At 42.3% G+C, this 26,470-nt stretch overlaps 1 long non-coding RNA gene across 1 annotated transcript; it reads right to left on the reverse strand.

The window, feature by feature from the left end:
* Positions 1 to 114: 114 nt before the first annotated feature.
* Positions 115 to 22,787, reverse strand: LOC146645147 (uncharacterized). The gene is made up of 3 exons (XR_014909092.1): positions 22,473 to 22,787; positions 21,617 to 21,699; positions 115 to 759 (listed from the first exon to the last, which is right to left on the reverse strand). It is a non-coding gene; the product is annotated as an uncharacterized LOC146645147 (long non-coding RNA).
* Positions 22,788 to 26,470: the final 3,683 nt, after the last annotated feature.

Here is a 26,470-nt window from a genome sequence, read left to right on the forward strand (position 1 = left end):
AGTGTATTTGTGTGTATATATATATTTTATATAGTTTAGTTCCAGCCTTAGCACAACACATTTTACTTCTCTCCCTGGTAAGTCCACACGTTGAAAGAAGAGACCAATTTGGCATTTCACATAAACACTAGGATTAGGCTTTATTGATTAGACATTTGCTTTGGTGTCATTGACACATCTGTACATGCATGTATTTCCACCAGTACTTTTCGTACACAGCATCTTTTCTCAAAGTTTTCAGCAATGCCACCCTTTAGAAGAAGCACACGTTTTGACAAATCTGGAAAGAACAATAAAGTAAGTCTCCAAAGGACAACGCAATTACAGCAGCGCACATCAAAAAGCACAAATTTGACAAGATGTAGTATCTATAATTACTTACCTGCCTTGTTTTACTCAGATTAAGCAAATTACTTGAGTGTCTTTTGGGCAAACTGAATGATTGAGATAAATCCAAGCAGTAACTGGTGCATCATGTGTATTATCCATGAATGGCTTTGTATCTTAGTCCAATAAAGAAGCCAATCTAACCTCAGTTTTAGATTTAAAGCTGTTTTCTGATTAATTAACTCCAGTCTTTCAGGGGTGTTTTTTTCTTGTCACTCTGAATGTGGATTGGGGTGATCAATGCACAGCTACAGCTGGTTGAAGGGGACCAAATCCATTGAACAGTTGATTTGGTTCCATTTTACCAGCTTTAGCAAAGCATTTTAGGGTAGAATCTGGTCCAGAAGAGGTGACAGGAAGAAGTGAAGATGCCTGAAAGAGACAAAGCCAGAGAAAGGAAATGATAAGAAATGACGCTGTTCACACCCACGTGTCGTCAATAAGCAGTAATAAAACATTTGTACAAGCTGCAACAAACCAAACAGCACAATGCATCAGCAAACAGGCATTGATTGCTAGAAAAAAATGTTGCCCTTAAAAGAGTGCATGTTACTGCTTAGAAGAAGCCAGATGATACAAAAAAGGTATGGGTTGCAAAAGACCAAGGGAAAACGATGAAGAACAGAAGAGAGTGAGTGAGCCAGAAGGTAAGACAGAGAAAGGGGAATAGCAGGTAGGACGGGTGATGAAAAAGAGATGAGAAAAACAGAAAGTGGGGCCCTGAGAGATAAGAGAGGAGCACATATAAACAATGGTTGCAGACAAACTTGAAAAAACAATGAATTCATCACCTAACTGCCAATACTGCTAATGAAGCCAGTGGATAGGACAGCAGGAAAATTAACTCACATTGACCTCTAGCCTTACACGTGGAACATCTCCTCCTCTCTCCATTTCACCCAGTCTCTCCTCACCAGCCGTTACTGTTCTCACGTCTATGCACTAAGTTCTGGCCCATAGTTGGGCCTGTTCAGTGTGGTGGCACAAAGATGATGTACTCAGCAGTCTTGCTGCATGGCTCTGCTCGTCTTTGGAACAACTCACTCATTTCCTGGTTCAGTTAGCCTAGCTAATCATTTAATCATTAGAAAATAAACTTTTTAAGCAGACTCATGGCCCTAGAAACGTATTGATATATGTTGTGTTTGGACTGTACTTTTTCATAATTGACTGATCTTATATGATAATCAATGGCTTAACTGAAATGACAAACCTGCTAAAGACTGTTTTTATATTAACAAAGGATCCGATACATAAGTGGACATGGGAAAGGATGGCTCGTACTGAAAATTATTAAACTAAAGTTTTGTTTTGGACTCTAATGTGAAAAGATGCGTACCATATGTGCATTGGTAGCATCAGATACAAACTAGCTGGAACAGACCACACTAATCTGCAAATGGAGCTTTCTAACAGAACGGCCACAAGTAACTCATCGGGTATCCTTCCACACTAAGCTTATATAGGCTGAGATTTTTAAGTGCCTTAAGCCTGCCCACGGTTTCTCTGTACTGAACACGGTCCCACCCCTTTCTCATTCAAATCCCAGAACACAGACATGTGGTCCTATATAAACTAATTCAGATAAATTCAGATATTTTTATATTTTCAAAAGCATTTTTTTCTTCAAGCTTTCGCCCTGAGCCATCATTTGTGAGGTGTTCACTGGAGTCTTTTGTGGCAGGACTGGGTTTGTTGGTGAAGGTCATTTTGAACTGTGGGGGAAACTCAACGGGTGAGTACGCTAACGCTGACTAAACTTTTAACAGTTTTCCTAGTTGTCAACAAATCTCAATTGTCATCTTTCCTATTCCACTGGTGACAATGAAAACACACACAGTTTATTCTAACTCAGTCCCACCAACGCCATACTGGAACAATAAATATGGGTAAATCCACAGCTGAAGAAATTCACTGTTTGTGCCAAATTGAATAAAAAAAAATGTTGTCCAGCAGTCACAGCCTGCTCTGTGTAGCTCTACTAGGATTTAGCACTTAAAAATGACACGTGTAATTGTGAACTTTCAGTTCTGTATCAAATCTGTCAAGATAAGAAATACAACAACCTAACACAAATTGCATAAAAAAAAGTGTAAATACTAGCTGCGGATGTAAAGACAGGGTCCGTCCAGTATTTCTTTCTCTCTCTTTCCATCTATTTAATAAACTTGCAACCTATGAGACCGGCAAATTGATGAGGAGGACACATCCTTGAGTGAGGAGGAAAAAAGAGGGGGAAGAGAGAAGGGAGAATGACAGGAGGAAGAAAGCTGGAAGTAGCACACAGAGGAGAGGACAAGCCTGCATGGCCTGAATTCTCTACCTGTCCTCGAGCTGCAGTTGCTCTACCTCTGCAACATGCAGCACTGCAGTGTGCACGTGTGTGCGTACTCTGTGCTTCCAACAGAGTATCCTGTGTTGATTCTCATGTCTATATTTGATCCTGGTGTTGCAAGTGTGAACTGTGCCTGTGTAGAATGTTCACACAGGATGGATGGTGAGGCCAAGTACTACCCGGCAAGCTTCTCTGTGTGGTCAAGCACAACTATCAACTTCAGAGGAGAAAGCGCTGCACGCTGAATCCTTTTCATAGCAGGATTTTCAGTAGATTGAGGAGAGAATTCCTGCCTGTGCTTTATTCTTGCAATCTGTGGCCCACACACTCATCAAACAGGCAACCCTCCTTCACCCCACACACCTCCACTCAGATCTGACATCAAACAGAATCATTATAAACAGAGCGTTTTATCATTAACCTCGCTCAGATGCCTGCTGAAGGCTTCACCGGTGAGTGCTCTTTCAACATTAAACTGTAAGACAGCTCTGTCAAGATCACAACTACAATAAGTAAAGGTGTTAAGCATTCATAAGTTTAGCAGTTCAGGAGCTCAGCGAAGTGGACTTTATATATGTGGGTCGGTCGGAGTGCTTAGTGTGTGTGTGTGTGTGTGTGGGCCCTCTTGCTTGCTGCTACTGTAGGTGCCCTCTATGAGGCTGACTGCATGGTTGGAGATAGGCTGGCTATTTTTCTATTCTGGGACCGTGCTGTCCGCTGCATTCCTGCCCTTATATTGGAGACAGAGGGGAGGAGGAGTTGAGGGTTAGGGACAGCTGGACGCCTGCAGAGGAGCGAGGGAGAGACGGAGCGGTAAAGACAGTTAGGGAGTCATAGTGGGAAGGTCAGTGGGGGTGCACGGCATCCCTGGGGAGGCTCACACAGTACAGGTAGTGTTACGTAGCAGCTGCCTGCCCACAGCTAAGTAAGGCCCCAGCAGGAGGAGTGACACTTTGAAACCAGTCCCGCTGTGGACTCTGTCACTCTTGCTCACCATGATATTTTCATTTCAGATGTATGGCCTGACACTGGGGGCTGCACTAATACAACCTGCCATACGCAGCCACTCCCCTCACTCTATCAGTCTCTTCTCTCGCTGACCATGTCATGCGTTCTGCCTATCAGTGTCCTACTGCTTTTTCGGTGTCTAGCTGACTGACTGCCAGACCTTGGTTCTCCATCAAGCGCCAATACTGTGGGAGGGCGAGGCCAGGAAACCTGTCAGACCATCACTTCCTGTCACATCAGTGTGAAACCCCTGATGGTTCTGAGGGCCACTGTTGCAAAATAGCCATTAAAATCCACTTAAAACCACAATAATCTTCTGTAATGCGGCATTTAAATGAAGCAGATTTATACAAAGCATCCTAATGAAGGTCTGTGTGCATGTCTGATGAAGATGTTTGCCAGCTGGTAATTAGCTTAATGCAAGGCGCACCATAGTAATGAAACAAGTTGACCTGTGGTCAGGCTGTAAACTTTATCTTCTGTGGCTGGCTGTATTAATTCCCTCTAATTACCTAGTGACTAGAGGCAGAGGGAAAAGTGGGACGTATATCATCAAACTAAGCTTAGACATTTCAATTAAACCTAATTTCTATGGGAGATGTGATGTAAAATAAAAGTCCATAAGCAGAGACCAGCCCTTAAAGACTTGGGGGCTGGTGGGTCAGCACCTCTCAAAATGAAAGGACCTGTGCCACGAGGTTAGCAGTGCTAATGCTGCTGCAGTCCACTGCAGACACCGCCTGGCTGCCTGGCTGGCTCTTCTTCTACCACCGACCCCTCCTCCGCAGCATTCGGACGTGAGCAGCGCCCAGCGGTTGACTCAGCATTTTTCTCACGCCTGATTGGTTGATCAGAAGGGGAGGCAGGAGTGTAACAGGGCCCGTTATCCTCTGCTCAGCTGGTTCCTCGCTCTCTCCCTGAAGATAAAACACGTCTATTGGATTAAAAAAAAGAAAGTTTCCTGACCTTGTGGCGACTGCTTGCCTCAGGTGCCGCACCGCGACTCTTTCTTTATCAACCGTCTCAGGGTTGCTACGGCCTTTGATGATTCTATCTCAATACTGTAGTTCAAATTGTGGAGCAACGTTGACATAAACAGTGAGGGCAATTGGTAGACCTTTGTGTCTTCCAAACTCACCTCTCTTTGCAGTGGATAAAATACCATGATCGGGTTTGCTTGTGGCCAATAAATGCATCTTAGCTTGGGATCTTTAATGTCTCTTTCATTAAGCGTGTATGCAGCACTCATACTTTGTAATTATTGCAGCGTTTATCTTCTGCTGCTTTTGATTTTACCTCACAATGATTTAATCCTCAAAGTCGCTTTATTCCTTAACCTTTTAATCTAACGGCAACACCCTTAAGACGATCAATACCTATTTAGATGATATATTTAATTATATCCTCACGCTTTGGCCCTCCCACCACCACAACATTTAAACAGGATTTGACTGTTTTCAGCACTTTAATTTCCTTTTTTACAAATAGGACTAAAGCCTGTTTCCTTAATAAACCCTCTCTTCGAGGACTTTGTGAGTTTTCACACTTGGCAGGAGTGAAATACTTTTCATTTAAGGAGCTCTACACAAACTTTTGCCATCATGCACTTTGGATGCAGACTGCATGGGCTAGCCATGAGCTAGCCAAGGTTAAAACAGTGATGAGACAAGCATTAGACTGTCCTGCACTTTTATACTGCTATGTTATATGTCAAAGATATATTATGTATATATAATGAACATTAGCATAATGAAAACAAACACACTTAGACATGACACTAGCTATTCTGCCCTCTGCTCTCATACTGGATATTACTGTAGAAAACAAATGTTAGTTATGCATTTGTTTGGCTTTGTGCCATTGCATGTTTAAGACAAAATTCATACAGTTTGACCCTGCATATAAGTTAGCATTGTGACTAATATTTTCTGGTGTAGTAGCATTTCTTCTCAAGTATGACTTTGCTAGTGACAATGTTAGCAGGTGAGATATGGTTAGTCAGTTGGCTGTAAATAATCGGGCCATGGTTTAAAAAAAATGGTAATATTAACTCCTCGCTCTTAAAGGCAAGAACGTATATTTTTAAAGTTACATTATAGTCGATTTACAAGGACAAGACTTTGATAAATGAAAAAAGTTATATAATGCAAATTTAAGAGCAAAGGGTGAGACAGTAAGTGTCCTTAATGAGCCATTTTATTTGGTAATTTCACCAAATATATATTCTGAAAGTTGGAGCCCTATTTGGATCTCCTCACATAGCACACATGTGAGTCTACTACAGTTTTACTGCCCTTTGGACCTATTCACACTATAGCAGCACACCATCAATAACTGTAATGAGATTAAAACACACACACATTAAAAAAAAGCACAGGAAAGCTCTTATTCCTGCCAATGTAGCTGTGTGTGATTTTATGCGATAGAAAATGCTGAGCTGTAGCTTCAAAACTTAAATGGAATTGGTGTCTAAATATGCTGGAGACAGCCAATATCTGTAATTACACGCTCATAAACTAATGTAAAGATATAAAGAATTCCTGCATACTGGGCTGTCAGTAAACTTCTTGGGAAAGCAGAGGAGATAAATGGCTCCGATAGACAGTAATGAAGAGAAAAGCCCCTGTTTCTCAAGGAAAAGGAGATCAGATAAGGAGAATGAGGAGTGCTCCAGAAGTTAAATTAAAACAATTTAATGAGCAGGTTTTTGATTTTTAAAAGAACTCTTTGAACGATATTAAGGGGGAGAAGACGTCATCCGGTTCGGAGAATGATGTCATGATCCATATGCAGTGGCTGCCAAACCGCAGCAGACCTGCCTTCTGTCTTCACCTTTCTTTCTCCCCTTCTCTTCTCTCTCTCTCTCTCTCTCTCTACCTATGCAGGCTGATTGTCACTCTGAGCACGCTCCCCCTGCCCCTCCCCACCCCCACTCCCCCTCACCCCACCCCACCCCCTTTCTTAACGAACCACCGCTGCCACTTAGGTGTTTTAGTCATGCATTACAGGCTGCGGCAGGGCCACAAAGGCGTGCTTGATATACACTCTGTTGTGAAACAAAAAATCCAATGCAGTTAAAGTCAGAATGGGCGCTCGGGTGTAAAGATAGAAAAGAACACGTCAGCCGGGGCTATCACCAGACAGTGGGACACCCACTCTTTTAAAGCTTGAAAAGCTCACAGAGACGGAGAGGCTTCATAACAGTGTCCTTGTTTTAACGTGGGACAAAAAGGAACTAAAAGAGGGCCTGAGCTAGTTAGAGCCATCTAGATTACAATCAGCAGCAGATGAGTGTCTTGGTTGTTTCTGTGAAGACGTGTGTCGGGATGGATAGGTGTAACTAAAGTGATAAGGTTTTCACTTACAGGCAACATAGTGGGAATAAAGAAAGTTACAGTGTATCATTCTATTGATACATTTTATTGGTCTTCTAATCATTGGTTGGTCATAGATGAATAATTTGGCTATCATGTTAAATTATGAACATAAGTAAACTACAAGTTTGAGCCTTCTGCATCATTTAAAGCAGGGCTAATCAGTGTCAGTATATGAATAAGGACTACTCAGGTATGTGAAAAGGGGCTGCTCATATTGAGCGACTCAACAAGGTTGACTCTTCAACTGTACAGTTCCTTTTAGCTAAAAGATCTTCTTTGACATTTGATTTTGCAGTTTCCAGTTTTACTGCTTAGGTTTATTCTTACTATCATCATTCATTCTTTCCACTTAACAGTAAAAACGATAAAGAAAAAATGAAAAGCAACCTGTTCAGCAACGATACAGTGCACAAACTACAGATAGGTTCTCATTATAGGGCGTCAAACTACGGTGTTAATCACAAGTCTCTGGTGTCACAGAAAAACATAAATGCATAAATGATGTCCTTCACATACTTTATTGCAATGGCCAATACGTCACGGCACTGACGCCACAGAGCAACAAAGTGCACTGAAGGAGTCAATGGTATGGATCACAATCATGTGGAAGAAAACAGGACTCTAAATAAATGTCAATGTCGGTCCGACTCTAATAGAGACTGTAAGAAAGTTTAAGGGAACAAATCTGTGCTGCTTTAATCTCCACTACGTTTATATAAAACAACTGTGCTCTTTACTCCACCTTCAAGTCATTTTTGACCAGGATATGTCCTTCAACGCACATATTAAACAAAGATGTAAGACTGCTTTCTTCCATTTGCGCAACATCTCTAAAATTACAAATATCCTGTCTCAGAGTGACGCTGAAAAACTAGTTCATGCATTCATTACTTCCAGGCTGGACTACTGTAATTCATTATTATCAGGAAGTCCTAAAAACCCACTGAAAAGTCTTCAGCTAATCCAAAATCCTGCAGCAAGAGTACTGACAGGGACTAGAAAGAGAGAGCATCTGTTTAAATCCAGAATTGAAGTCAAAATCCTGCTCCTCACATACAAGGTCTTAAATAATCAGCTGATAAAGACTTGCTGATTAGAGGGCTAGTCTGGTCTTGTTTTTCCTTTACTGGCCAAGCAGGCATGATAGATAGCTGCTCCTTCCTGATCTTGGTTCTGCAGGAGGTCTCTGCCTGTTAAAAGGCCCACGTAAGGCCTCGAGCAAAAACAGTTGGACTCGACGACTATCTGTTCTGATTTTAGAAACAGAATATCACTTCAATCACCAGGATCATTTTAGAGAGTCACTCAACTTGTTCTTTTCAAATTCACAATGAGATCTCATCCCATTGAGGTGCCGTGCTGATGCCCCCAGATCCGACAGGAAAAAAATGTTTTCACTCTACGAAGTGGAATTCGTTGAAAAGAAACCATAACTGCTACAATAGCCCCAGGCTAATACACAACCCACTCATGATGTTCACTAAACCTATAGTTTCTACTGTAGCCCTGCTGCTGATACAGCACTACTTCTGGTGTGTAAAGCCCACTGTTACAGATGGTAATCCAGCTATCATATACTGTAATAGTCTCTGTGCAACAAAATGGAAGCAATTATCTCAAAGCACACAACGATCGTTGGAACAGATCACAACGCATAACTCTTTATTGGTTTGGGAGATTTACTTTCTGCGACTGGCTCTCTCTCTTTGTAATTCATGTTCTTTACAATTCTTCTCTTCTTTTGTTTCTTCTCTTCCTTTGTTTATTGATCATTTGTTCCTCGGCTTTCTCGTTAGGCTTGAACCCCTTCCTGGGGCTCTAACGTAGCCTTCGTGCCACCACAACTGCCTTCTTCCTTTCTCTTTTCTGTCCCCTACCTTGCTCTTTTTTCCTTCCTCTTCAATAACAGAAGTTCTGAGCAGTGAGGTGATGACAGGGGAATGCTAAGTAGCCTTGTCCCGACGCCGCACTCTCCTCCTTTTAGATGTATGTGTACTTACAGGAGGGAAGAGAGGCCAGACTCTGCGCTCTGCTTGCTTGACTGACGGACTCCCTGACTGACATGGTCATTTTACCAGCGGACAGTCCACAGCTGACTCACTGCTTTTGCTGCCTTGCAGGCTGCTCCACTAATCTTCCTCTTCTATCGTTCTGTATCACCGGCTGTGGCAGGCTGGCTTGCTGACTCCCTGACACTCTGCACTCCAGCACACTGCTCCCAATTACACTCCTCCTCTGGTAGACTGAAGGGAGAAGGATGCATGAGACCCCACTGAGACAGAAGACGTGCTGTATGCACATAGAAATCGCATGGGTAACTACTGCACTTAATGTAGATCATTGACGCTAAGACACCAGACACGCAGGCGCCAATTTATTCAATAAGTAATGTATTTTCTCCTAAATTTGGTCAAAATTACGATTTCAATTACTGCCTGTTTCAAACATCTACAAACCACCAATATCAAAACTCATAGTTGCACTAGAGGATATGTGCAGACTAGACAAGATTCAGTCTCTGGAGACAATGAAGGTCTATGCAAAATGTTTGTGCTCTTGACTAGATAAGAGCCACAGGGTTAAATCTATTGTATTCTTTCATGTCTTCTCTTTTCACTCACCCTGAGATCAGTTGTATTTGAGGGCTGCCCCTGCATGAACCTGGTTCAAGAAAGGTCTTCCTGTTAGAAGGCCGTTTTTCTGCCCCACCGTTACCAAGTGATTGTTTGTAGGAGATATACAAAGAAGAAGGCGGGATCTCTAATACTGATTTAAGCTTACTCATAATGTGCCCTGACATTGACAATATTGCTAACTATCAATATAACTGAAAAGAATTCATGTTCTTGACAATATGATTAAAACATTAAAATGTTAACTAGACTTCATGATGGAAGTCTACACCACATTACCAGCACAAACTACAGCAGTCTCTGTTTTTTTTTTTTTTACTTTAGCTTAATTAGCTTTAAATTCAATTCAGTTTTACTTTAAATTGTACAGCACATAGCACCAAAATCACAACAACTGTTGCCCCAAGGAGCTTTAATAGATTGATACATATTCATAAATATTTTATACAGGTTTTAAGAACTATAACAGTTCCTCCTGTCCTTCTTCATGAGAATTCCTCTAAAAATGAATCTAGAGTACATGAAACCATTCTTTCCCACAGTCTTCCTTCACTATTCTCATAACCAGTAATCAAAATAACAATGTGCCCAGGAATGCATTATATTCTGAGATATACCTTATGAGATACATCAGTGAAACTCTACTTTATATTCCCTGAGATGCCTCTCCAGGCAATATATTTTTTGAAATACTGCGGGACATGGATGGTAGTGCTCTCAGGCAGGAGTTGCATTACAAAAGACACTGGAGCTGTTCGTTCAATAACCCAAATGTATTTTGAAATAATTAAAGGAAAAAAAAAGTGCTTATTCTGGGACAAGTGATAGCCACAAAAGAAACAATTAAAGTGAGAAATGCCTTTTTCTAATTTTTTGGTCAACGGACAACTATTGTGTCGTAAAATTGTAAATGTTATGACCTTATAAACGCAGACAGAGTGTAATTAGAATATCAGGATAACTGTAAACCCTAGCGGTAATCATGGGGAGGAGGGGTGTCAATATAAGGGGACCTCGCATGTGAAAATATGTGTGTAATCTCCAGCGAGCAGAGAGAAACAGTAGCAGAGGGGACGCAGAGGAGGGGGATGTGGTCCACCACCAGCACCACCACAGTGCCCTTGTTCCTTTAATTACTTCCTCTGCTTCACAGCTTCACTGCATAACAATTATCCTGCGTGTTCATTTGAAGGGAGCAGACCCCCTCTCCTCATATCGTGCAGTAACGGACATCAGACAGGCTTGTGATGTCAGCAGCATCGCTTGATGTAAAGAGAATACTAGTGGGAGCCATTAAATTAGACTCGGGTTAATGCAATTGTCTTTTACAAACACCCCTACCCACCCATCTCTACCTCCTGCACAATAAACATGAGCAAAAGTTGCCCGTAGCATTGCTCAGTCCACATGTAAAGTTTTGCCTTTTCCTCTCTGCATTGCATCTTAAGAGCATTCAGCAGATACTAGAAGAAAGGCACTACAGATTATAAACCCCGCTTATGTCCCATAACTGCTACCATCAATTATGCACTGCTGGAATGTTAGATTCTTCAGCTTTTAGTGCTTTAATGTGAACTTACTATTTTTGCAGTGCAGCACACTCACAAGGATAGGAAGGGGTTGGGTCTTTTGCAGTCTATTGGAGTCTAATTCAAGCAGATGTCTGTTTAATTGATCGAAACAAATTACCTCAACATTGATCTCTGTCCCGGCCTAAGCGACTGATCTGCTTTTTGGAGCCACACTGTGTGTGTGTGTGTGTGTGTGTGTGTGTGTGTGTGTGTGTGTGTGTGTGTGTGTGTGTGTGTGTGTGTGTGTGCGTGCGTGCACGCTCGGGGCAGGGTGAATCTTTTTTGGCTCTGACACACTCAAAGAGAACGTATGGCTTAATCGCTAAATGATAAATAGTAATTTGCTTTCTGATTGTGCTGTGTTTTCTTCATTGATTGTGAGGTTTCCTTTGAACTAATGCACCATCATTCTAACATTAAACTGCTGGGCCAATTAACTAATTGACTTTTAAGGCCCATAATTATGAGAAATTCATTAGATGAAGCCGTTTATTATCAAGGCCTTATCTTCTTTCTTTCATTGGTTGTAAATTGTCTCTTATAATTCCAGAGGCATATGTACTGTACGACACATGTTCCATCACCAAAAAGCTCTTTCTGCGTCTGTACAAGACTCCGTTAATGTCTAAGACCAAAAGAACTTTTATAGGCCAAAAAGAGACATCACTACTCATATAGGTACACGTATTTGAGTTTTTATATTTTTTTTAAAGCTCTGCATACTTAAACCAAAGATTATACATATAAACTTTTTTTTAAAAAACTTTTGGTTTTGGATTCAATATTTTTTAAGCCTCAGCATCAGTATTTTGTTTACAACATGCTAGGTTTAGGACCTAGAAGCATGAGCACTAAGTTATGCACTAATGCTAACTTGTTTGGTTAGCAAACTATAACTATAAATTGCATGGAGTCAAAGCAAAGAAATCCATATCTACTAATTAGTGCTAAGTAAAAAAGTGATAAAATACCACAATTTCATTCATCAAAACTGAAGTACAAACTTTCAGATTACCTGAACCACAAAGTAAGCTATACTAGTTGTCAAATAATACTTAGCCTAGCCTAGCAAAATATAGATTGGTTACAGCTGCTTGTAGTGGCACAAATCTCAAACAATCTACCATCCAGACAAGTGGAATATTAAGTTAAAAATAAATAAATAAATAAGCGTAAAGAAAAAAAACCACACCCTCCAATTAGCATATTTATCCTTCAGTCATTTTTCATTCATTCAATGAATATAAGTCACACACACGTATGTGTTTATATATACTGGAAAACTGCAAACTTTGGCTGAAGCCTATTGCTGATGCTACAGATAAAAAAGCTTCTACAGCTAAAGAAACAAATCACTGAGCTACCGCCCTCAGAAAAGGTGCATTACAACCATGTAATGTGAACATTAAAAAAAACAGAACATAAACAGCCAGATGAATCAATACTGTGGCTGGGTCTGTTGGTGTTACATATACATTCTAGAGCTACTTTCTGAGTGTTTATGTGGCCATACCCACATTTCATTTAGACCGGTATGTGTGACGGTATCTATGTGTGTGTTTTATATATGTGCCCATTGTGTGAGCAATGACTTTGCAGGGGGTTTCAGATGTACATTTCCCCTGAGATTAGCTTTTGAGACATAAACATAGAATGGGATATAATAGGCTATGTGTGTGTCCTTGTATCAGGGCGAAACGACACATACATTACCACTCCACCGCATCTGTTTCAACTTCCATTACTCTTTACCGCTATTATATTCCGTAGATTGCTGCCGAAGCACACTTACTATAAACATGATTAAAAGAGAAAAAAGTCCCGGCAATAAACTCTGACACTTAATATCAAACGGCTGACTTTACAATCTTCTCTCCTACAGTCTTGTCTTCTACTTCCTTCTGTCTTCTGAGATACACAGAAATGCAGTGCAAGGAGGCATATTAACAATTTAAGAAACTAAACTCACCTATCTAGGGCACCATTAAAAATATAAAGGCCTCATTTGGAGCCATTTGTTCTTCTATCACTACACACCTCATGATGCCACATAAAGTCACCCCTGATTAAAATTCGAGTTATATTCAGGGTTGCGGGTATCTTGTGTACTGCAGAACCCTGCAACCATGTTTTCACCTTTTTTAGAATAAAAATGAAAAAGGAACTTCACAAATGTATCATTTTTCCAAATTTTGAAGTGAGCCATCAGCACTATAACTAGCTTCTGCAAGTGTTTCTTGTTGGTAATTGCTTAAAACATGTTTCCTTATCGTAATGCACATAGGGGCACTGACAAAATAAAAACACACATGGTGTGTTTTTGTTTAAGTAGACAGTAGCACATTAACAAGATTTTACATTCTGAAATACAATAATGTACCCTGTGTGGTGTGCACTGTGTAAAGTCACAGGATATACACCAAACAGACCCTCCTGATTTGGTTACGCTATAAGCTGCAAAAAATTCCCATCAGTTGCCATTGCTGCCTTCTATCACTAGTTGCTGTTTCAATCGTTACCTATCACTTTTCAATGCATATGTTAGTATGTTCTTTGCAGAGCTGACAAGCTTGGTGAAAAGCTTTAAAATATATTCTGCTTCTGTAGGAAATTATTTCAAATGCCTTGTAGTGATACTAAAGATAAGCTATATATGAGAAGAACAGGTAATTAATTTATGGTATGGGTGGTATAAATAAGGCTACTGTGGTGTCAGAAGACACACCTACTAGTTGGTAGAAATATCACTTAATCTCTAACATTCTTTACACTAACAGAATCAGAATCAATTAGTGGTGGACAGAAACATAAGTATATTAATACATTTTTTTAAATCCCAAAAATTTGGTGGCATTGTCCAACAAATCATCAACCTAACAGTACGAATAGCTGTTTCAGAGAGGGTGAACATCTAGTGAGGCACAGTCAGCAGATTAACAGCAAGTGTTGCTTTATCAGTCTGAAGAAAGAAAAAAAACACATGAATCTGGTCTCTAGCTGTTTCTTAAGGAGAAATACTGCTCATAATTAAATCAAAGTCTTTGTCTTCATTTTGATTGTGAATCACTTTGTATATTCTGAGTTAAGTTGGTCAATTTGAATTGAATTTAAATTAAATGTGTTTAATTAGTTTGTGAGAAATTTGAGCAGGAAGGGTCATTAATTAATCCTCTGAGCTCTAATCCTTCAACAGACACTCTTGTCTGCGTGGTTGGTGAAACATCAATTTACAATCCATTGATGATTAAAGCTAGGGTTGGGGTTCAGTTAATGTTGACTCCTTTTTATAGAATTTAAAGAGAAATGTAAAGAGATTTCACTTAAAATGTAAAACATTCTTGTTTCTGTTTAATATATCTGGCAAAAACCCAATGCTACCCCTAATCTCCAATGACCTTGTGAGTCTTTAGTGTTAAGATGCAACTGCATCACTTTATGCCTAGGGCATAAAATCATAAACATCTAAAAGCTTTTGGACAAATGCCTGTATAAACTCAGAAAAAAAGCAGGTTTGGCCTCTAACATAATCTTGCCCTGGTTGATTGACTGGTTTGCTTCAGCTGACAGAGAGTGGTGAATCAAGCACTTCTTTACACATGCGTATAGTCAGCTGGATTGTAGGCTCTGCATTAAATTCCATATTCACAGAGGCAATTTTTTTGTAAGTTGCTACAGTCAATGTTCCACATGACTGATCTGTATGTAACTACCACTAATCCCTCACTGGGCCTGTGGATTACAAGCTTTGCCTTTGCCCTTGTGTGGACTCCAAATGGGGAAACAAGTCAGCCAGCCAGCCAGCCAGCCGGTAAGCTGGCAAGTCAGCCAGCTTTGGCATTGGACTAAACAGCCAGCAAAGAAAAGCTGGAAGAGAGGGTCGGGGAAGCCCTGAGAAGAAGCTGGAGTTCTCAAGGTGTGTGCATGCCTGTATGTGTTTATGTATGCGTGAGTATGTGTGTGTGGATGGATGGATAACTGTCTAGCGCAGAGCGAGTCAAAGCGGTGGCATTGGTTTACTTTTAGCGGGGCCCCCCAGTCGTCCAGCTTTGGCTGTCTCAGCACGGTGCCGCAGTCAGCATTGTTGCATATTTAATGTCCTGATGAGAGCTTCCACCTGCTGACACAGGCAAAGTGACAGAACAATACCCGCCCAGCCCCACCTCATCCCCCCCCCCCCCCACACACACACACACACACACATACACACAGGAGGCCCTGAACACCATCATCAATCCAGCCTTCGCCTCGCCTCATCTCACACGCTCACTCGCCACAACTCCCTCCGCTACGATCCTACTTCAGTCTACGCTGCTCTCTCGTTTCCCTTTTTTTCCTTTACCACCCCCCACCCCATCCGCATCTCCTCTATCACACACTTACTACTGTGCCCTTCTATCTTTGAATTCTCCCACAGTACAACGACCTTTCCCGCTGCTTCTTAAAAATCACTGCAATAAATCCCTCCAACATAAAAACACACTCACACACTTGTACTTACTCACAGGCACACATACTTTACGTTTCTTTGTGTGTGTGTGTGTGTTGGGGGCGCTGGGCAGGGGGTCTTTATGAATATGTTCTCCAGTGATGTGTGGAGCCTCTTCATTTGCGCCTGCTAAGATTAGAACTGTCTCTCATATTGAAGCTTAATTAGCTTTGAAACAAACACACGACTGCGTGTATTGTAATGTTAAACAATTCTTCCTGGCACGAAGCTGTTCTTCGCGTTTATTACCCACCCCTTTTTTTCTCTCCTTGAAAAATCACATTGGCAGGAAGTGTAATCCGACTGCATATCCCTGTCAGACCAGTCGCTCCCACACAGGCACAGCACCCCGGGGTGTACACCTGACCAGGGCCAAATTACCGCACTGAAACTGGCCCAAATAATACCTGAACAGGGACAGGTAAACCTTAAGTAGGCCACATACAGTATTTATATACAAAGTAGGCCAAAATCCATACACTAAAACCTGACATGATTGTTATACCTGCTCCCAAACCACACCCGGATTAGTCACTGTTCCAGCACACATAGACATACTGTGCCTCCCATACATACTTAATCAGAGCTAAAAAATGATTACACAAAGACCTGCATGTCCTGCTGGCTCAGCATCCTGAGACAGATATCATACAGGCTCACACTGTGGGTTTGCCTCATCGTAAGTCTTTTTCGTTCACTTTTCCTGTCACTTTTCTCTCTCTTAGCTGTCTTGTAAATGCCATAAGACATAAACTTCCCCCACTGCAAAGAAGTTGACAGAACAATCAGACCAAGTAACTTGAACGAGAGGTGAAAAATTTAGACTTCTGATTTCAAATGTCTACAAGTAGGCCAACAAGTCGAAGCCAGATCCAGACAGCGTGACTGCACGCAGGCGTCTGAGTGCAGTAATCTGTTAGAGAGGCCTGCAGCCAGTCTCTTCTTCTTCCTCTTTCTGACCGTCCTCTCAGGCCCATGCTATCCATTAGCAAGCATTTAATCACTGCACCATTTACTGGAAACCGCTGTCTGTCTGTAGTGTGGGTATGTCTACTTGTGTGTCATTTTGTAGCATTAGCAAATTCACACAATGTATTCTTAAAGTAAACAAAATGGACTTCTTAAAAACTAATCACCATCACAGGGTGTAGGGAAAAAAAATCCACTTTTGGCCAAATGAACTAAGAATGAAAGACAAATCTGAAAATCTATGACAGCCATGTGGAAAATGTCGACCAGAGTTTAGCTGCATCTACACTTTACTGATGTATGTATCTCATTGAGAAGCTGACTGGACTCAATTGGGCCACATCAGGGCAGAAAAAATTTTTCACATACCTTGCCTGTGATCATGTAGCATGCAGATAGATTATCTACAGCTAGGATGTGGAACTAAAGTAAAATCTTCTTCATCATGGTGGATTTGCTTTGCAGTTAAGTTTAAAGTTCCTTTCAGGTTGCTGCGCTGCAATTTCTCCCGACCTGGGATACATACTTCTTTACATTCCATAGTTGCTCTTGTTCATATGGGCATATAAAGAAGTATGTCCCCCAAGCAGGCCACTGTCCTTGGTGGCGCATCAGGCCTCACACCTCCTCCTCGCTGCCAGCCCAAAACGCTCGTCAATGGGGAGGGGAAAAAAAGTGTCGAATCAGGAACTGCGCTGACCACTGAATGCATTTATGACACTCACCAGTAGCACAGGCTTCAGGGTTCACTCCTCCCATCCCAACAGAGAGAGTTCTTTTGATGCTAACATGCCAAACTTTTCTGCCTATTAGAATAAGGACCCAGCTTTTTGTTCTGACCCGTGGACCAAAAAAGAGCCGAGATGATTTAAAACTTTAATTAAAGGAGAAATCCATGCAGCTAGTTTACACTTTTTTTCATTGAAAAGAAAACACCTACAGCTACCACCAACAAGTCACTATCAACGCTTAAAACACTATGAGTAGACACTTGTAATAAGCCACTATGTCTGCCCACTATGTGACCGCTGAGCTTTGAAATATTGTACATTATGAAGTGATTTTTCTCAAACACACACACACATGCACACACAGCACGCAATTCACCTTGAGTGTCATACTTAGAGGTTCAGCTGCTGTGGGGTGAAGGAGGTGTGGGAGTTAGAGAATGATGGGAAATAAGGGAGATGTTGCACTTACCTACAGGCAGATGTTGGCTAGAAGCCCCCCAGCACGTACACACACACACACACGCACACACACACACAGGCACACAGATACAAGCCCCCCCCACCCCCCATCCCCCCACCTCCTCCTCCCCTCGTCTCTCGCTTCAGCTGGGACGATGCACCAAAGAGAAGAAGCAATAAAGCGAAAGCACAGAAGAAAAGGAGAGTAGAAGAAGAAGTGCTTCGCTCTCTCTTCCCTCAGTCTGTGTCCCAGGTGCTGCCTCTGCAGTCTGTGTGTGTGTGTTTCGCCACACACTCACTCTCTCTCTCTCTAACATCCTCACTCTGATTCTCTCTTTCTCTCTCACCCTATCCTCTCTTTATAATCTCTCCCTCTTCCTCATACTGAAAACTTTTAGTCCGGTGAACAGCTGCTCGTCCCACCGGTCCTCCACCACTGACAGCAATTCCCCCCCTTTTTTTCCCTCACCTCCCATTCATCTACCCTCTCTCTCACTCTCGTTCTCTCTGTCTCACACACACACATAAACATTGTCCCATGTAGTCTATAGGCTGCCATGCTATGCAGTCACCCCCTGACTGCCCACTCCCCCTCATGTAGCATGTGCTCTCATTCCCTCTCTTTTTTTCTCTCCTGCTCCCATGCGCTCTCTCTCTCAGCCTTCTACCTCTTTCCCAGTCAAACTATAGCGGTGTTACACTTCCATGCTGAGCAGACGGTGGTGGTGATGATGAGGTTTGAATGGCACATGTGGTGCTGCACATGGTCAAAGTGGGGGAAAAGCAAGGGGGAGAAGGCCGAGCGAATTAAATTAATCTCTGTATATGTCGTGTGTTAATTTGTAAATGTATATCAGTGTGCATAGATTGTGTGTGTGTGTATGCGTGTGTGTTCAACTGCCCTTGTTGCTCCAGTGAATCCTATTCACCTGAAGTCCCTTCCCACAAACACAATCACAGACACACAAACACATACACCCTACCTGCTGGCACACACTATCTGCCCTCTCCTATTAGCCTCAGCCCCGAACTCCAACCAACCAACCAACCAGCCAACCAACCAACCACCCGATCTCCCTCTGGTACACACATATAAATACACACATCCCCCATCTCCTTCCCTTCCCCCTTCCTCCCCCCTCCCCATCCTCTCAGAGATCAATACCAATTTATAGGCAAATGCACAAAGGCTGAGTCGCGCTTTTAATGAATTGAACCATTGCTAACGTCAGATATCTAATGAAGGCTCTGAGAGAGGCGTTAAGAAAACCTATGGCGGGAGCTGCAGAAAGCGTGTAAGGGTTATTGGGAGTGTGTGTGTGTGTTTGTTTGCAGAACTGTAGGTTTTTGGATCACAGGTTTTACTCTAATTTCCAGTCAAGATCCCCATTAAGGTATTTAACTAATATAAGACAAGTTCAAGGATAAAATGCGCATGTTCTCCATCCACAAAACACTAATGCAAAAAAAACCCCTAAACTATTAGTAATAGAAAAGAAAGAAAAATGGGGCATGCACTGCTTCTGCTAATCTGCAATGTCAGGAAGTCTCTCTTTGTCTTTGTTCTGTCAAACTTTCAGCTTGAAGGACAATTAAAGCTAATAAAATCTCCATGAAAGCGTGCATTAAAGCATACTGTTGACACAGCACAAAGTTCTCCCCAATATTCTATTTGCTAACATACAAGGAACAAAAGACACATTCCCCTATATAAGAGTCCTTCCACAGTGAAGTGGAAAATGGATATTTTGTAAAAGCTTCTACGTGCATACATTTTCCACTTGTGTTTGTGCCTAACCACTCACATATTGTATATTGCTTTTCCATGCTACATAATCTGACTCTCATGTCTTGTCCTGCACTTTGAACACACAAAATGCCTGAGTGTATCAACTGCAAATGCAGAAGCTAGTATGTCATCTTCTCTATAGCCGCCCCAATAGCCCTTTTGTGTGTTCCTACCACTGTGTAACCAGTGCCATGGGGGCTGCACACATCAGCCCTGCCCGCCCAGTAATTAAACTAAAAGTCTCTTCCATAAATCACAGTCGTCTTCTTCTTTTCTCCTCTCTCGTTCCTATCCTATTTTCTCTCCCAGGGATGGAACGAAAGTTTTGTAAATTACCAGCTATGGCTGGTAAATGAGAGGGGCTATGCACACTACAAATCCAGCTCTAGACACAGACACATTAAGAAGAATTAAGCCACCTATCTAGCTTCTTTGCCATCATAGTCACAATATTCCTGGCGGGAATTACAATTCTCCGGGGAGAAGTAGCCAGTTCCTGCAGATTGCAAGAGCTGCTCAGCATGTAATGTGCACCCTTGCTCCACTACAATACATAGTTGGGAATGTACCATCAGACAGGACTTCTTTAGAACAAGGTGAAGTACTAAAATGTTTTCTCATACATGCAAATGAAATTGAAACAAATATAAACCTCTTCATTCTTGTACCCTCTCAACATTTAGAGTCCCTATGGTTAAGCTAACACAGTTTCACACAGGCTTCTTTTCATACCAAGTGGAGGATAGACACATTCCCTTCAGTCAGCTGTGTCTGCTAAAGCATGTAAAGCTATGGAAGTGCTCTCTTACAGGGATGGGCAAAGATACCCGACACTTTGCCACCTCCTGTCAGTGCTCTGCATGCTTGACAGACAGCTGACTACTGCTGATCTCCCTGGTATCTGCTAACTGGGTAAAATTAGCCTGGACAACGGCAACACAGAGAGAGAGAGAGAAGGAGAGACACTGGAAGAGAAGTAGGGGGAATGATAGAGAAGGATGGGAGCATATGCGGGACACTTTTAGAACCTTGCTCTTACTTTAAACTTCTCTCGCTCCTTCTCTCTGGAGAGTGACACATGTGTGTGCCCCGTCTATAGATAGAGCCGAGGCCCCGTTTGGACGGCCGTCCCAACACAATGATGCAACTGATAGAACTCACCTGTGCTGCACCATGTTCAACACCATGCATTATGTTCTGCTGCTGCCATATGGAAATATAGTGGCTCACATGCTGCATAAAATGCAGTGGAAAGTTTTATAAAAACTGGCAAAAAAAAAATGTGAGGCGATGTGATAATTTCACATGTGTATCATGTACATGTTCACAATCTGAGCAAACAGACAAAGGCAATAGCACAATAAATAAAATTTTTTAAAAAGTACTTTAAACTTGATGTACATTGTGTAAATTCATATTCCATAAAGAGAGACTGAGTCATTTCCACCATTTCCAGTTTTCATTCTAAGGAGTTTTCACTGAGTGTGAAATACTTGCTTCATCTGTCCAGAATGTTGAGTCTCAGAGATAACCCTTGACCTTTCAACCCTGTCCAACATGCAGCATGTTGTAACACTTTCCCTGCTACCACCAATCAAAAAAACAGCGGCGCAACAAATAAATAAGAAGACTGTTTCCAGCTCGCTCACTCACATTTGGAATTTTTTCTTTCAAACCAGCAGCTAAAAAACAAAACTAAAATAACAAAACTAAATACTTTACTCTGTGAGAAGGCGGACAAAACAATGGTACACATACAGAAACACACAATATATGCAGTGTGTAAGCACTATGAAAACAAAGAAAGCAAAATTTTAAAAACACTTATTCTACAAATCTCTAAACACACACTGAGGCACTTCAACACCTACCGTAGTAAAGGTGATCCAGATGGGGATGGTGGCCCATGCGGAGTGAAGCAGTCGCTGCAGGCGGAGTCTCGCCTCCCTGGGAGCTGAATCAGCGATGGAGAGTTTAAGGATGCGGAGAGGAAAAGGGGAGGAGGAGGAGGAGGAGGAGAAGGAAAGAAGGAGTGAAAGGAGAGGAGAGAAAAGAAGAAGGGGGTCATGGGACTTGTGACTATCTCTCTCTCTCTCTCATTGCTGGATGCAAAAGGAGGAGGGGAAAAACAGGCAGACCAAGAATAAAAAAAAAGACATGCATGTAGAATTGAGAGTAAAAATAGTGGCCATAAAAGAAAACCATAGAGGTTTGTGTAAGAGGATTCGATTTTGAAGTGATGACTGGGCAGTGAAATGCGTCAGCCGGCAGCTGCCCGTCCTTGCGCACCACACCAGGCCATGTAAAGTTAGAAGGAAGACAGCTGATCAGACTACCAGAGAAGGAGATGGAGAGAGATAGTGAGTGCTGACAGAGCTGAAGGACAAATCGGGAAGAGGGACAGGGAGAGGGAGGGGTTGGGAGAGCGAAAGAGCGGGAGTAAAGAGAGGCAGTGCGCAAGGAATTGAGGGAAAATAACGTAAAGAGTAAAATGAAATAGAGAAGAATGAAGGAAGGATTTGGAAGGTAGAAAGGAAAAGGCAGGAAAATGAAAGACAGGAAGGTAAAGTAAAAGGAAATGGGAAAACAAAAAAGAAGGGAAAAAGAACTGAAAGAAGGAAATGCAGAAACGCAGAGGTGCAATGTTTGGAAGAGGAAAAAAACAGAAAAATAAAAAAGAGCAGTTGAAGGGGGAGCTTTTAAAAAGTAAACTTAATTATTTCTTACTCTTTTCTGTCTTTCTTGTCCTTTTGCTCCCATATTCCACTCAGTCATTTTCCAGATATGTCGTCCAGAGGTTGGTAAAGGCAATTCCTCCGCAGAAAAAAAAAGATGAGGGAATGACTACAAAAAAGAAACAATAACAAACCCCCCCCCCCAAAAAACAACAACTTAGATATCAAATTCTTAAAGTAAAGTAAAAAAGGGTTTTTAATGATAAAAGGTCATCTGATACCGCTTATGAGCAGTGATTTGTACGTTGATTTTTTTTTCAATATGGGTGTCAAAAATAGTCGAAAGAACATTAGAATGAGAACACTGTGAGTGAGGGAAAAGCAGCGTAATCAGAGGAAACCCCCACTGTCCCACGATTTTTATACCAAGGTAAGAACCAGAGACACACACCCCTCTGTCAGCCCACCCATGTAGGCAAGATCCACGGCCTTATTTAGAGAAGCATGGCAAAAAATAGCCTCCCAAGTGTTGCTTTGAGGTGTCAGGGGTGGGGTGGGAGTGTCTGTGTACAGAGGGTGGGTGGGAGAATAGGAGTGACAAGATGGGAAAGACTTGGAGATGAGAAAGGTTGGGTCAGTGGAGGTGGTGATGTAGCCGCTTTTAATCATTCTATCTGCTATTTGACTAGTGTGGCCTGAGCTTGAATTACTCAACAATCTTCTCTTGTTTTCACCGGTGTCATGTGACCATCCTATAGCTTCCTCTGCTCAGAATGCATCATCTGCTGTACTTACAGATTACCATCCCTCTCCAGTGTTTCCTCTGTAAGTGATCATTACATTACCACCAGCATTGGTGGTAATATAATGTTGTAATGGATTTTTTTGGTATTTGCTCCATGTTATATCTATTTGGTGCTAAAAATCTGCACTCCACTATTTGCATATATGAAGTAAATGCAGTGAAATCTGTAAGTATTTGGACAGTTTCTCAGTTTTTATGAGTTTTCCTCTGTACGATAGAACAATGCACTTTGATCCAAACAGTCAAGACATGATTGAAGTGCAAACTTTCAGCTTTATTTATTCAGTCATAATTGGTGAGAGCCTCAACTTTGACTTTATAACACCAACCTTAACTCTTCTGAAGAGGCTCAAAAATGACTTTTAAAAATGTGTTATATTTAGCTTTCCACATGTTATAAAAATGTGGAAAGTTAAAAATTTTCTTTATTTATCTAACCAAACCTCAGAGAACAATTTTAAAAAGTAGCACAGAGTTGGGGTTAAGGTCATCACCAATTATGACTTAGGCCTGATTTAGACTTCAGTGGGAAACTTTTGTAGAGCCTATGACAGAACAGTTAAATCCTTCCCAAATCAAAAACCCTGGATTAACGGAGATGTTCGCGCGGCACGGAACACCGCCTTTGCCTCCGCGAACACATCGGACTACAAACACGCACATTACCAACTCCGGAAGACGATCAAAGCAGCCAAACGTGAGTACAGGGACAGGGTGGAGCAACAGTTTGACAACCCTCGGAGTATGTGGCAGGGACTAAACACGATCACAGACTTTAGAGGGAAAACCAGCACACCGCAGACCACGGCCTCTCTGTGTGAGGATCTAAACGTATTCTACGCTAGATTCGACGCAGCGAACACCATGAGACCGGACAGTGTGCGCACCGCGGATGACGTCAGTGCGCACACTGTGTCTGAGGAGGATGTGCGGAAGTGCTTCAGGAAGGTGAACGCGCGCAAAGCTACTGGTCCGGACGGGATTCCCGGCCGCGTCCTCAAGTCATGCGCGGCTCAGCTGGCTGGAGTGTTCACGCACATCTTCAACCTTTCCCTCTCTCAGTCTGTAGTCCCAGCCTGCTTCAAAATGGCCACCATCGTCCCTGTACCCAAATCCTCCACCATCTCCTCATTGAACGACTGGCGACCTGTAGCCCTGACCCCCATCGTAAGCAAATGCTTCGAGAAGCTGGTCAGGGACTTCATCTGCTCTGCACTACCCGACTCACTGGACCCTCTACAGTTTGCATACCGCCACAACAGGTCCACTGATGATGCCATAGCCCTGACACTACACACTGCCCTGTCACACCTGGAGAAGAGAGACACGTATGTGAGAATGCTGTTTGTAGATTACAGCTCAGCATTCAATACCATCGTTCCCTCGAAGCTGGATAGGAAACTGCAGGATCTAGGACTGAGCAGCTCCCTCTGCAGCTGGATCCTTAGCTTCCTGTCTGACAGACGCCAGGTGGTCAGACTGGGCAGCATCACCTCATCCCCCATCACACTGAACACTGGTGCTCCACAGGGGTGTGTACTGAGCCCTCTCCTGTACTCACTCTACACCTACGACTGCACAGCCACTAACAGCTCCAACATCATTGTGAAGTTTGCGGACGACACTACAGTGGTGGGTCTTATCACCAACGGTGATGAGACGGCTTACAGGGAGGAGGTCAGCGCCCTGACCCACTGGTGTCAAGACAACCATCTCACCCTCAACGTCGCAAAGACAAAGGAGTTGATAGTGGACTTCCGGAGGTGCAGAGAAGTACACACCCCCATCACCATCAACGGCGCTGCTGTGGAGAGAGTGAGCAGCTTCCGGTTCCTTGGAGTACATCTGGCTGAGGATCTTACGTGGTCAGTACACACAAACAAAACAGTGAAGAAGGCGCAGCAGCGCCTCTTCTTTCTCAGGAGACTGAAAAGATTCGGCATGAGCCCCCGCATCCTCAGGACCTTCTATCACTGTGCCATTGAGAGCATCCTCACTGGATGCATCACCACCTGGTATGGCAACAGCACCGCCTACAACTGCAAAGCTCTCCAGCGAGTAGTGCGGTGCTCTGAACGGATAATTGGAGGTGAGCTTCCCTCCCTCCAAGACATCTACAGGAAGCGCTGCCTGAGGAAAGCGGGGAGGATCATCAAGGACTCCAGTCACCCCAGCCATAAACTGTTCAGACTGCTTCCATCAGGAAGGAGGTTCTGCAGCATCCGGTCCCGTACCAGCAGACTGAGAGACAGCTTCTTCCATCAGGCCATCAGACTGCTGAACACGTCATAGACACCTCAGCTTCACTACTGGAACTTCAACATTATGCACTCCACACTGTATATAAATGCCACTTGTTTTGCACATATTCAACTCTGTATATTTTATATATTTTATTATTATTATTATTATTATTTTTTATTTTATTTTTTTTTTTTTTACTATTTAATTTGTAAAAATGTGTATACACACACACACACACACACACACACACACACACACACACACACGTAGGAAAATATTTAGTATACACATCCAGAAATGCATACGCTATTATATATTGTACATATATTTATTAGTTTCAGGTTGGCCATTCTTGTATTTTGCTCGTTTGTGTTGTTGTGTTTGCACATCTCTGTTGCTTGTGGGGCTCGCACACAAGAATTTCACTCGCATGTGCTGTGCCAGTGTGCCTGCACATGTGATGTGACAATAAAAGTGATTTGATTTGATTTGATTTGACGTAACCTAGTGGTCAATGTCATTTTCCACAATTATGCTTGTGTATGGTTACATGTTAATTACCACGTGGTCATGTCCTGCGGTTACAGACAGTGTCAGCCGGAAAAAAATTCAGTGCCGGGACTTTTTTCTCTCTTTGGTCCGGCTCCTATTTTTTTTTATTTTTTGGAGGCAAACATTTGCTTAGGTTTCCATTCCTTTGTTCTTCATGTCCATTCTGGCAGTTTCCGTAATGTCCCTGTAGTTATATTGATGATTGTTATTCTGTCAATGATAAATTCAAAAACTGCAGTGAAAACGTAGCCGGAAGTGCACAGGAGGAATCAAGGGTGCTGAACAAGGCCAATCACAATATTTGAGGGATGCGTCCCGACGTGCAGTTACATTTCTTGGGAGGTGCACGTCTGGACTGAAAGCTTGAAGAGCATCTCAGCAGGCAAATTGCAGTATTTGGTAATGTCTATGAGGAGACAAGGGGCTTACATGCAAGTATAAAAAATAAT

Source organism: Rhamphochromis longiceps, linkage group LG20, assembly GCF_057381845.1.
Source record: "Rhamphochromis longiceps isolate RC_006_pf linkage group LG20, R_longiceps_female_GT1.1, whole genome shotgun sequence".
In the NCBI taxonomy this organism is placed as follows: domain Eukaryota; kingdom Metazoa; phylum Chordata; class Actinopteri; order Cichliformes; family Cichlidae; genus Rhamphochromis; species Rhamphochromis longiceps.